Genomic DNA, 12416 nt, shown 5'->3' on the forward strand with positions numbered 1-12416 from the left:
CGATAACCCCAATATTAGGTGGATTGAGGTGGGAGGCACCGAGTACAAGTGATCTGCATTTGCTGATGATGTCCTAGTATATATCACTCAATCACATATATCCATCCCTGCTGTTATGGTTGAAAGAGATCACTTTGTTACATGGTCAAATTTTAAAATCAATGCAGCGAAGTCTGAGGCCCTCGATGTCTCCCTCCCCAAATCCATACAGGATTCCATCCAGTCCAACTTTCCCTTTGCCTGGCCCTCACAGGGTATCAAATACTTAGGAATTCATATTCATAGAGACCTCTCCCGCCTATTTTATCTTAATTTTGGGCCCTTTATTGAACAACTCCATAAAGATCTTACTTCTTGGACGGTGAAGGATTTTTCCTGGTTCGGCAGAATAAGTATACTAAAAATGAACGTCCTACCTAACTCTTATACCTCTTCCAAACCATTCCCGTGGTAATTCCCTCAAACTTTTGGAAAAGACTACGCAGTAGCTTTTAGTCTCCCCAGGATGACACAGGTGGGGCAGATGGTGGTTGTCCCGGCCCTTTAGGCCGCATTGTAGCACATTGTAGCACTGCAACTTATGCTTCATATCCATGTGACGGTTCATCCATGAACTAGTGAAACTATGTATTTTTTGGCCTTTACTTAGCTTTTCGTGACAAATGTTACAGATAACACGAGTTGGGTCATCCTTAGCGATCTGAAAAAATGCACAGGCTATGCAAGGTTTAGAGCCCATGCGACTCTGCTACTAGCAATACTATCAAATGATTGGCTGGGTTAGATGCAGAGCGTCAGTGTTTGGTTGGGGGTCCCCACAGTCTGCCTAGGCTAGATGCAGTTAAAAATTCTCATTAGATACACAGGCGGTGCAGCTTGCTTCGCAGCTGGACTAATACGCCCAAAGTATTGGTAGACTCTATACTAAATAAGGAAGGATTCACTGGCTGTGGTGGCCCCTCCGTGGGCCGTGGCGATTGATGGAGATTTGGTGGATGATTATAGGAGAAAGCTCCTTAAGAGAGAAAGTTGGTGGATTTATACTTTAAATACACGTGTACCAGCGGGTTTAAACATCAGACATGATTTGATGTATCATTATGAGTGATCATTTATAGATTATTATTATATATATGTTCCTTTTTTCTTCTTTTCTTTTTCTTTTTGATTATTTACATTTATATGCATTGTTTCTATGCTATACAATTTTAACATGGTATGTGTGTTTAAATTTCTGATTAACTCAGCCTTGAACAGGTGCATAGCAGGACATGACATATAAATACCACTTCCTTGCTGTTTTTTTGCTATGCAATGATTAAGAACTCGTATATATATTGTGCAGAAAGAAGGGTGAAAGTCCACCCAGGCAGGAGGAAATTGGAGTTTCATAACACATATTTGAACTGGAGAGGTATTAGTGGCCTGCAATGGCCACAGGTACTAATGGAGGTAATCAAGGTAGGGAGAGAGGCAAGAGGTCCGGTCATCTTAGTTATACAGGCCGGGGGAAACGACATAGCTTATCACAAGAGCGCATAACTAATGGCAATAATGAAACTAGACACTGAGCGCTTCAGAGATTTTTTCACAAAACTAACTATAGTATGGTCAGAGATTGTGCCGAGAACGGTATGGCAAGGTGCGTGAGACATCATGGCCATCGAACGGACAAGGCAGGTAATAAATATTCGGATGGCAAAATTTATAAGAGACAGAGGCTGTGTAGTGATACGACACCGACAACTGGAAGGAGATAAAGCAGGCCTCATACGGCCCGACGGTGTTCACTTAATGGATATTGGACTGGACATATTACTGTCAGGACTCCAGGATGGAGTGGAACAAGCTTTAAGAGTGATGGATGGGGTCGGAGTCCTGTATACGAGTAAGCAGGATCCTCCGTGGCCTGGAAATAGAAAGGTCATGTTGGAGAGTTACACTTGTTGGCCAACTTGCCGTTGTGGAGACTGGAGACACAGGGCATGCTGCAACAAGCTGAATTATTTTAGAAATAAAATGCATTTCTAATGGAATGAGTATAAACAGTTAATAAAGCTGTGACCGATCCTCACCCATTCAGTTGTAAGAGTTACATGATTGTATTGTCAATGAAAGGGGGGCGTTAGAGGGCTGAGCGTCTGGGTTTGGTTTGGAGTCCCCACAGTCTGCCTAGGCTAGCTGCATTTAAAAATCATTATTAGATATGCAGGCGGTGCAGCTTGCTGCGCAGCTGGGTTACTACGCTGACTAGCAGACACTGAAGCTTTGGAGCAGACCTCTGAGTAAACAGCTCTTCAGACTCAACCATCTGTGTTACCCCAAGCCATAGTGTATGTATTTTCTTACGGTTAAAATGGGGGGGGAGACCCAACCCACCTCTAATTGACGATGGCAACGTCAGGATCTACTAAATATTAATGTCACTTTTCTGGTGAGGTGCCCATACTTATGCACCTGTCAAATTTTGTTTGAATGCAGATTGCACATTTTCTGTTAGTACAGTAAACCTCATTTCAAGGCAGAAACATTACTGTGTCCAACAGTTATTACATATATCAAACTGAAATAGCTGTTGCAAAAACACCAATTTTTATAAAACATTAAGCTTAAGATTAATAGGGGTGCCCAAACTTTTTCATATAACTGTATTTAAGAGCACAGACCTGCCTGCTAAAAGTCGCAGGAAATGCTGTAACCTAGTCCTCAAAAGGACTGCAATCACAACTATTCCTTACTCCCAATCTATCTGTATATTTCTGAGAAAATTGGCTTGAAATTAACACTGAAATTATAGCACACACAGCAACAGCGGTGCCGTCTAACACGCAGCTGCAGCAGTGAGAAAATGGTGGCGACGGAGAAAATGGCTGGGTCTTATAGGGCAAGGACATGTGACATACACAGCCAATGACACATGCCCTTGCTTGTGTGAAAAAAAGCAGTTCGCTCCATGTGTGCGCTGCTGATAGGCTGACAGATCTTCATTATTTATGCAGAGATCCATCCCCTGCCCCTCCCCGGCCCCGCTGTACACTCAAACTGCGTATTAACATTGATTATCAACATTACTGTGAAAAAATCCAGTTATGATTTTGGTGCACGAACAGTTATCGAACATAACATCGAACAGCCGGATTTTTTTCAAATCGTTCGTGTTCGCCGAACGGCTCGAACACCGCTCAAAACAGCTCGAATTTGAGATTGGCGAACAGTTTGAGACGAACATCGCTCATCTCTAATTGAGACCTCCTCCTAATATTGGTGTACCAGCTATGAACGAGCAGAATCTGTTCAATTTGGATATAATGCATCTGATTTGTTTTTTATTAGGGGCGTAGAGGTTACCAATTGTTACCATGGATCCTGCCAGTAGGCCATTCACAAAGATAAAACGTCCTTCTGGATCAACCAGAGATTCACATAATAGAAAGTGAGTATCTTTAGCGAAGGCAATTGATACCCCTCTAAAGCCTTTCTGGGGTGATGTAGAATGGTACCACTAGTTATAATAAGCTTTTTCAAAAGAGGGGAGTTTTTCAGCTTGGAAAATGGGTTTCTTGAAGTAATAGTATGTAAAAACTTTCTTCTTTGAACCGAGCCAGTGTGTTAGGCGTTGGTCTGGTGATCGATTCGAAATGGGTCCAGTACCTTCTGTGGTCTCCCATTTCAGTCCAGCCAGGGCTGATGCTGCTCAGCATCGCCGCCAGCCCCAACGCCTAGCTGGTCCATGAGCACTGTTTGTCTCCCAGGTAGTTGTGCTTAGCAATGTTAAGCCTGGGTTGCAGAGGGAGACAGGGCTTGTGGAATCTAAGTCCAGGATTTGCCGCACTGAGCATGTCTGTGACCTGGCGGATCATGATTGGTGGGTTGGCACCCACCTGACCCGGTGACCTGGCACCGCCTGATTGGTCCACGGGTAACGTCACCAATGGCGCGTCGGTGGGCAGGGCTTAGTCTTTAAAAGGCCCGCCCACAAAGATGGCGACGCGCTCAGATCTTTTGAGCTGGCTGTTTGTGGTGTGTACGCTTACTCTTGGGCTCCACGTAGAGCCATAGCTTTAGTTAGGCAGGTTAGCAAAAGTCTGTTCCGCCTGTGAGCTATATAGAGCGGGTTTGCTCAGTCCGGTAGCACGCCGGCTAAGTGCTCGAATACCCGGCGGGAATCACACCCGCACGCTAGCGCCATCTCCTATAGCGTAGCGCCTGTATCGAAGACAGGGCTACTGCTTCTCCTACGGTCACACGTCTCCCTGCGGTTCTTGGAGATTGTGTGAACTGTTATACTAGCGCCAAACCCCATAGCGTAGCGCCTGTATCAAAGACAGGGCTACCGCTTCTCCCACGGTCGCATGTCTCCCTGCGGTTCTTGGAGATTGTGCGAACCGTCTTACCCTTCCGTGTGCATTAACACGAAGGGCTAAGATAGTTGATAGGTGCGTCGCCAGTCGCTCTCCCTCCGTGCAGTTAACGGAGATAGAGCGTACCGCTTTACCAGTTCCTGTGTGAAGAAACACGGAAGGGTTTTACATTTAAGTTGTCTCTTGCCATTCCACCCGGAAAGTGTTTGGCAGCCGTCCTCCAGGCTGCATCGCGGACCACGGGGTTGGTTGCATTCCATTAAAATAAAGTTGTCTGCAACCGCCCTCCTAACAGTATCTGAGCGCCAAGGTCTTGCCGAACATGGCCGACAATCAACAACTGCAGCGTTATATACAACAACTGGAGACCAGACTTAGAACTCTGGAACAACTGGAACTGCTCCGGCCGTTGATATCACTGCAGTAGCGTCCCAGGCGGCTACTCTTGCAGCCAATATTATTAACTCGGCTGCGGCGAATACTGCAACCACCGCAAGTGCCCCATTACCCCGGTTTGCTCTCCCGGAGAAATTTTCTGGGGATAGTAAACTCTGCAAGGGTTTTATTAATGTATGCTCCATTCATTTGGAGATGATGGAGGCACGGTTCCCCTCCGAAAGAGCCAAAGTGGGATATATCATCTCTTTGCTTTCCCACAGGGCTCTGGAGTGGACTACTCCTCTATGGGAGCGGAACAATCCGGTTGTAGTAAATGCGGGTCTTTTCCTTAAGACCCTAAAAGGTGTTTTCCTGGGTCCTCAGGTCACGCATGATACGGCTCTCAAGCTCCTTGCGTTGGTCCAGGGTTCGGCCACTGCCAGCCACTATGCCGTCCAGTTCAGAACCTTAGCGGCTGAACTGGATTGGTCTGAGCGGTCGCTTATCCCGGTGTTCTGGAAGGGTCTGGCTGGGCATATTAAAGATGCCTTATCTACCAGAGAGATTCCAACCTCTCTGGAGGAGTTAATATCTCTCGCTGACCATATAGACTTGCGTCATGCAGAACACCAGTTAGAGCTAGAGGTTTGCAAACCTCGGTATCTGTTGGCACCAGGCATCTTTGGGTCCAAACCCAAGACTCTCGACCCGGAGCCTGAGGCTATGGATATATCCCGGACTAAGTCTGGTCCCCCTCGTTCCCGACCTGTACATCTCTTGGAGCATCCCGTAAATAAGGGTTCCAAGCAGTCGGTAAAACGAGTGGGTCTTACCACCGTTGGAGGAGGTGTATTAAATTCCGGGACTTCATCCTCCAAGTTATCATATAAAGTGACGTTGTCCTTTGGTAGATCTGCAGTTGCTGCCAAGGCGTGGGTGGACTCTGGTGCTGAGGGCAATTTTTTGTCATCTACGTTTGCCCAGAGGCATGCCATCCCTATTGAGCTACTCTCTAGTCCTATGAACATTAGTGTTGCCAATGGTTCACTCCTGGATGTGCAGATCACCCATCAGTCGATCCCTCTCACCTTGTCATTTCCTCAGGGCCACCGGGAGGTTATCTCTTTTCTTATTATTCCTGGTGGATTAGACGAGGTGTTATTAGGTCTCCCCTGGTTACATTGTCATTCTCCACACATTAACTGGAATACGGGGAGAATTTCTTCCTGGAGTGAGAATTGTGCATCTCAGTGTTTGGGCAAAGTCACCCGGAGGGTAGTCTCTAATCCTCCTATCATTGCGACATCCGGTACAGATTCTTTGTCTGTTTCCAGGACCCGGTCCTTGTCTGATTATGTCGCAAAGAACTCTCAGGAAGAGAAGGTGGCTGCAGTGTCCTCCAACCCGGTTCCGTCGGGGAGGACGTTTGTTTCCCCTAATCTACGGAGTATGGTGCTCTCCTGGGCTCATGCCCCTAAGATCGGAGCTCACCTAGGGGTCAAACGTACCATTAAGTCCCTTCTACGGTCCTATTGGTGGCCCTGGTGGCGCCAGGACGTCAAGGACTTTGTCCTCGCGTGTCCCATCTGTGCAAGAGATACATTTTTTCGCCAGAGACTGGCGGGTCCTTCCTCCCTGTCACCCGTGAAGGATCCTACGCATAGAGAACCAGTTGTCACTGCTTCCCATCCTAAAAGAGGGTACCCTGTACTCCAGAGGGGTCACTGTTTCGTAAATCCTCTCTGTGACCCGTTGGACCACATCCTTGCCCCCGGCTCATGGAGGAAAATGAGCGTCAAGTGGAGGGGGATGTTAAAGGGGGGGATAATGTTAGGCGTCGGTCTGGTGCTGGATTTGAAATGGGTCCAGGACCTTCTGTGGTCTCCTATTTCAGTTCAGCCGGGGCTGATGCTGCTCAGCATCGCCGCCAGCCCCAACGCCTAGCTGGTCCATGAGCACTGTTTGTCTCCCAGGTAGTTGTGCTTAGCAATGTTAAGCCTGGGTTGCAGAGGGAGACAGGGCTTGTGGAATCTAAGTCCAGGATTTGCCGCACTGAGCATGTCTGTGACCTGGCGGATCATGATTGGTGGGTTGGCACCCACCTGACCCGGTGACCTGGCACCGCCTGATTGGTCCACGGGTAACGTCACCAATGGCGCGTCGGTGGGCAGGGCTTAGTCTTTAAAAGGCCCGCCCACAAAGATGGCGACGCGCTCAGATCTTTTGGGCTGGCTGTTTGTGGTGTGCATGCTTACTCTTGGGCTCCACGTAGAGCCACAGCTTTAGTTAGGCAGGTTAGGAAAAGTCTGTTCTGCCTGTGAGCTATATAGAGCGGGTTTGCTCAGTCCGGTAGCACGCCGGCTGAGTGCTCGAATACCCGGCGGGAATCACACCCGCACGCTAGCGCCATCTCCTATAGCGTAGCGCCTGTATCGAAGACAGGGCTACTGCTTCTCCTACGGTCACACGTCTCCCTGCGGTTCTTGGAGATTGTGTGAACCATTATACTAGCGCCAAACCCCATAGCGTAGCCTGTATCACCTGTATCAAAGACAGGGCTACTGCTTCTCCCACGGTCACACGTCTCCCTGCGGTTCTTGGAGATTGTGCGAACTGTATTACCCTTCCGTGTGCATTAACACGAAGGGCTAAGATAGTTGATAGGTGCGTCGCCGGTCGCTCTCCCTCCGTGCAGTTAACGGAGATAGAGCGTACCGCTTTACCCGTTCCTGTGTGAAGAAACACGGAAGGGTTTTACATTTAAGTTGTTGCTTGCCTTTCCACCCGGAAAGTATTCGGCAGCAGTCCTCCAGGCTGCATCGCGGACCCCGGGGTCGGTTGCGTTCCATTAAAATAAAGTTGTCTGCAACCGCCCTCCTAACACAGTGTCTGAGATCTCGGTATAGGAGAATTAAGACTGTGTGTGTTAAAGTTTGCTAATTTATATAGTTTTAGATTAACCTCCATGACTATTGGAGTAGTAGTAAAGATACCTGTCTTCGCAGATAGCAAACCTGGACCTGGAGGGGGGAAAGGGCGAGGGAAGGAAAAAGAGAGGAACAATTAGAACATTAAGAACATGAATAGAATGAGTACATTTATAACACCACTCAACAGAGGTGTTGATTAACATGTCAAAAAATCAGCTATAATGAAGAAGGGGAATGAGATGGTGCCAAATGCATGGGCTTTGTTGGTGGAATAAGTATCCTGGACACCTATAAGACTGGTTGTGCCATGGCACCTCAACACTATGGTGGCAACGGCAGCAAATAAAAAGGGTGAGTCCTATAAGTGTGAGGATCCCAGGTGATGGGATGGAGTACAGAGCCTATATGTCCAACAAAGCATTCTCAAAATATACTTCTAAATGACAGGAAATAGTCTCAAAATACATTTCTGTATAGCCAGTTGAGAGAAGAATAGAGAGTTAACAAATCATTACAGTCAAAACCGTTTCAAAAAGACTATGACTCAAGAGTTGGATTGACCAAGCTAATCTTAAGTCAAGTTGACTTAGGTCAACCATGGTCACCCTCTTTGGAAGCGGCCAGTTGTTTTGTTATCTTGTGCTTAGAGCATGGGGCTTTGGGAGTTGGTACCACTCTCCATGGTGACAGCTGAGATAGGCGGCTCAAGGAAGATGTTTTGTGAGATGCTTCCAAATCTGGGTATTTCTCCAGAGTGATTCCCTGTTCTTTGCAGGCATTTTGGCATTGTGGATTTCAGGTGAAGTTCTAGCTTGAATGTGTTTGTCTGTAGTAGATATTGCTATGCTAAAAGGATAAAACCAACGGTATGGGTATTGATTTTGCCGCAAGGTAGCTGTGAAGGGTTTCAGCAAACGTCTCTTGTTGAGAGTTGAGGAAGCTAAGCCCAGGAAGATCAGAATCGGCAAGTTTTCAAATGTAATATCATCTATTTCTCTTGCCCTTTTTAGTATTAGGTCCTTGATACGAAAATCCAAGAGGCGGCAGATGACATCACGCGGGGGGTCCCCCATTTTAAGTCTAGGTCTTAATGTGGGCTCTCACTATATCAATGTGAGGAGAATCGTCTGTGTTCAGTATTTTGGAGAAAATCTCTAATAGTGTAGGAATAAGGGCTTCAGATTCAGGAATGCCTTTCATGCGTAAGTTATTTTGTCTTTCTCTATTTTCATGGTCCTCCAAGATAGAATATATTTGGTTGATTTGGCCTTCTTGAAATTGAATACAGGCTATAGTAGCATTGGCATGTTGGATTATAGAAGAATGTGTAGATTCTAATTAATCCACTCTATTGTGCAAGATCTTTTTGATGTCAGATAGATCCTTTACAACAGGCTCCAGTGATTTAGCTAGGATCCATTTTATAAAAGATCTGGAGACAGGTTGTTTACTCTCATCCATGTCACACTCCCCTTCTCAATCAGAGTCTTGTGTTGAGGGTAGATCTGAGGGTGAGGGGGGGGGGGCGATGTGAGCTTTGACATGGATGATTTAGCCTGTTGTTTTTTAAGAAATGTGTCCATATCTATGTGAGTGACAGCTGTGGATGACCTAGAGGTTTCCCCTGCTGCTTTATTACTGATTTTGACCATTGTGGGGTATTCAGCAAGGTATAGAAATAAATTGAATCGGCACCCGTCACATTCCCCTATGTATATAGCTGGAAAAAGGAAATACACATAAAGGAAATAATCATGTGTATAACATACGTGTAATTGCTGTTATTTTCTGGTAGAAATACTTCATTTTCTGAAACAATTTCAAGGGTGCCAATACTTTCGGCCATGACTGTGCATCAAATAGGAGACACTGAGACTGGGCCCATCACACAGGAAACACTGGGGCTAGTGTAAATACAGTACAGACCAAAAGGACACACCTTCTCATTTAAAGATTTTTCTGTATTTTCATGACTTTGAAAATTGTACATTCACACTGAAGGCATCAAAACTATGAATTAACACATGTGGAATTATATACTTAACAAAAAAGTGAAACAACTGAAAATATGTCTTATATTCTAGGTTCTTCAAAGTAGCCACCTTTTGCTTTGATGACTGCTTTGCACACTCTTGGCATTCTCTTGATGAGCTTCAAGATGTAGTCACCGGAAATGGTCTTCCAACAATCTTGAAGGAGTTCCCAGAGATGTCCATTCCTTGTGTTCTTTAGCCCAAGCAAGTCTCTTTTGCTTGTTGCCTGTCCTTAGCAGTGGTTTCCTAGCAGCTATTTTACCATGCAACACTGCTGTGGTCCCTGCATCTGAACAACCCACTGTTGGTAGTGGTGGTGATGAGGGAAGGAACATCTACATTCATATTTGACCATAAGACTCTAGTTATGTCACTGTGTCTCAGATAAGGTACACTGCTCTTCAGTGTATAAACTGCTATACCATGATCCCAGGTACAAGAGGTACATGCTACTATACTGTGGTCCTAGTTTCAATGGTTATAGCTAGACTAGATGGTGGCCCGATTCTAACGCATCGGGTATTCTAGAATATGTATGCGGCAGACCGGGTGCAATCAGCAGAGCGGTGTTTAAATTTGGCGCCAAAATCGCTGATTGGTCGCGGCCGGCAACCGCGACCAATCAGCAAAGCGGTGTTGAAATGTGGCGACTATATCGCTGATTGGTCACGGCCAGCGAACGTGACCAATCAGCAGAGCGGGGTTTAAATTTTGCGCCAATAATGCTGATTGGTTTCGGCCCGCGGTCGTGACCAATAAGCAAAGCGGTGTTTAAATTTGGCACCAATAATGGTGATTGGTCACGGCCGCGACCATTCAGCAGAGCAGTGTTTAAATTTGGCGGCAATAATGCTGATTTGTCGCGGCCGGCAATTTGGCGCCAACAATGCTGATTAGTCGCAGCCGGCAACCGCGACCAATCAGCAGAGCGGGGTTTAAATTTGGCGCCAATAATGCTGATTGGTCGCAATCGCAAGCCGCGACCAATCAGCAGAGCGGTGTTTAAATTTGGTGCCAAAATCGCTGATTGGTCGCGGCTGGCCTCCGCGACCAATCAGCAGAGCGGGGTTTAAATTTTGCGCCAATAATGTTGATTAGTCGCGGTTGGCAATCGCAACCAATCAGCAGAGCGGGGTTTAAATTTGGCGCCAATACTGCTGATTGGTCGCGGACGGCGACCGCGACCAATCAGCAGAGTGGTGTTTAAATTTTGCGCCAATATTGCTGATTGGTCGCTGACGGCGACCGCGACTAATCAGCAGAGCGGTGTTCAAATTTGGCGCCAATACTGCAGATTGGTCGCGGACGGCAACCGCGACGAATCAGCAGAGCGGGGTTTAAATTTTGCGCCAATAATGTTGATTAGTCGCGGTTGGCAACCGCAACCAATCAGTAGAGTGGTGTTTAAATTTTGCACCAATATTGCTGATTGGTTGCGGACGGCGACCGCGACTAATCAGCAGAGCGGTGTTTAAATTTGGCGCCAATACTGCTGATTGATCTCGGCCTGCGACCGCGATCAATCAGCAGAGTGGTGTTTAAATTTGGCGCCAATAATGCTGATTAGTCGCGACCGGCATCCGCGACCAATTAGCAGAGCGGGGTTTTAAATTTGGCGCCAAAATCGCTGAGTGGTCGCGGCCGGCGGCCTTCGTCCAATCAGCAGAGCGTTGCTTAAATTTGGCGCCAATCTCGCTGATTGGTCACGGATGGAGTCCGCGACCAATCAGCAGAGCGTTGTTTAAATTTGGCGCCAAGCTCGCTGATTGGTCGCGGCTGGCGTCCGCAACCAATCAGCACAGCAGTGTTTAAATGTGGCAGCAAGATCGGTGATTGATTGCGGCCGCTATTTAAATGTGGCGCCCAAGTCGGTGATTGGTCGCGGGCAGCGGCCGCGACCAATCAGCAGAGCGGTGTTTAACTTTAGCGCCAAGATCACTGATCACGCGTGCGGAGAGCGCGACCAATCAGCGAATCGTATTGGTGAGGACCGGGGAGCGGAATCGTATTAGTGAGGACCGGGAAGCGCCGCTGCCTGTGCGGATACTTCCGCTGCGAGATGAGCGACTGCTCGCAGCAGAAGTATCCCGACCCGCAGCGCCGCTCCCCGGTCCTCCCTTGACACCCTACCCTGTTACAAAGGTCCGGACATTTGTGTTAAAAATCGCTGATTGGTCGCTGGCGCTGCCCGCGACCAATCACCGATTTGGGCGCCAAATTTAAATATCGGCCACGACCAATCACCGATCTTGGCTCCACATTTAAACACCGCTGTGCTGATTAGTCGCCGACGCTGGGCGCGACCAATCACCGATTTTGGCGCTGCATTTAAATAGCGTCCGCGACCAATCAGTACAGCGGTGTTTAAATGTGGAGCCAAGATCGGTGATTGGTCGCGGCCGATATTTAAATTTGGCGCCCAAATCGGTGATTGGTCGGGGGCAGCGTCCGTGACCAATCAGCACAGTAGTGTTTAACTTTTGCGGCAAGATCAGTGATTGGTCGCGGGCCAAGACCGCGACCAATCACCGATTTGTGCGGCACATTTAAATAGCGGCCACGACCAATTGGATGTCAGCAGCGCTGCCTGTGCGGATACTTCCGCTGCGAGAACCCGGGACATGAGCGGGCGCTCGCAGCAGAAGTATCCCGACCCACAGCGCCGCTCCCCGGTCCTCCCTTGACACCCTAGCTGCTGATGTCCCCACAGTACC

The sequence above is a fragment of the Phyllobates terribilis genome, unplaced genomic scaffold, assembly GCF_046119375.1.
Source record: "Phyllobates terribilis strain yellow unplaced genomic scaffold, ASM4611937v1 Scaffold_11__3_contigs__length_659146591, whole genome shotgun sequence".
NCBI classification, from domain to species: Eukaryota; Metazoa; Chordata; class Amphibia; order Anura; family Dendrobatidae; genus Phyllobates; species Phyllobates terribilis.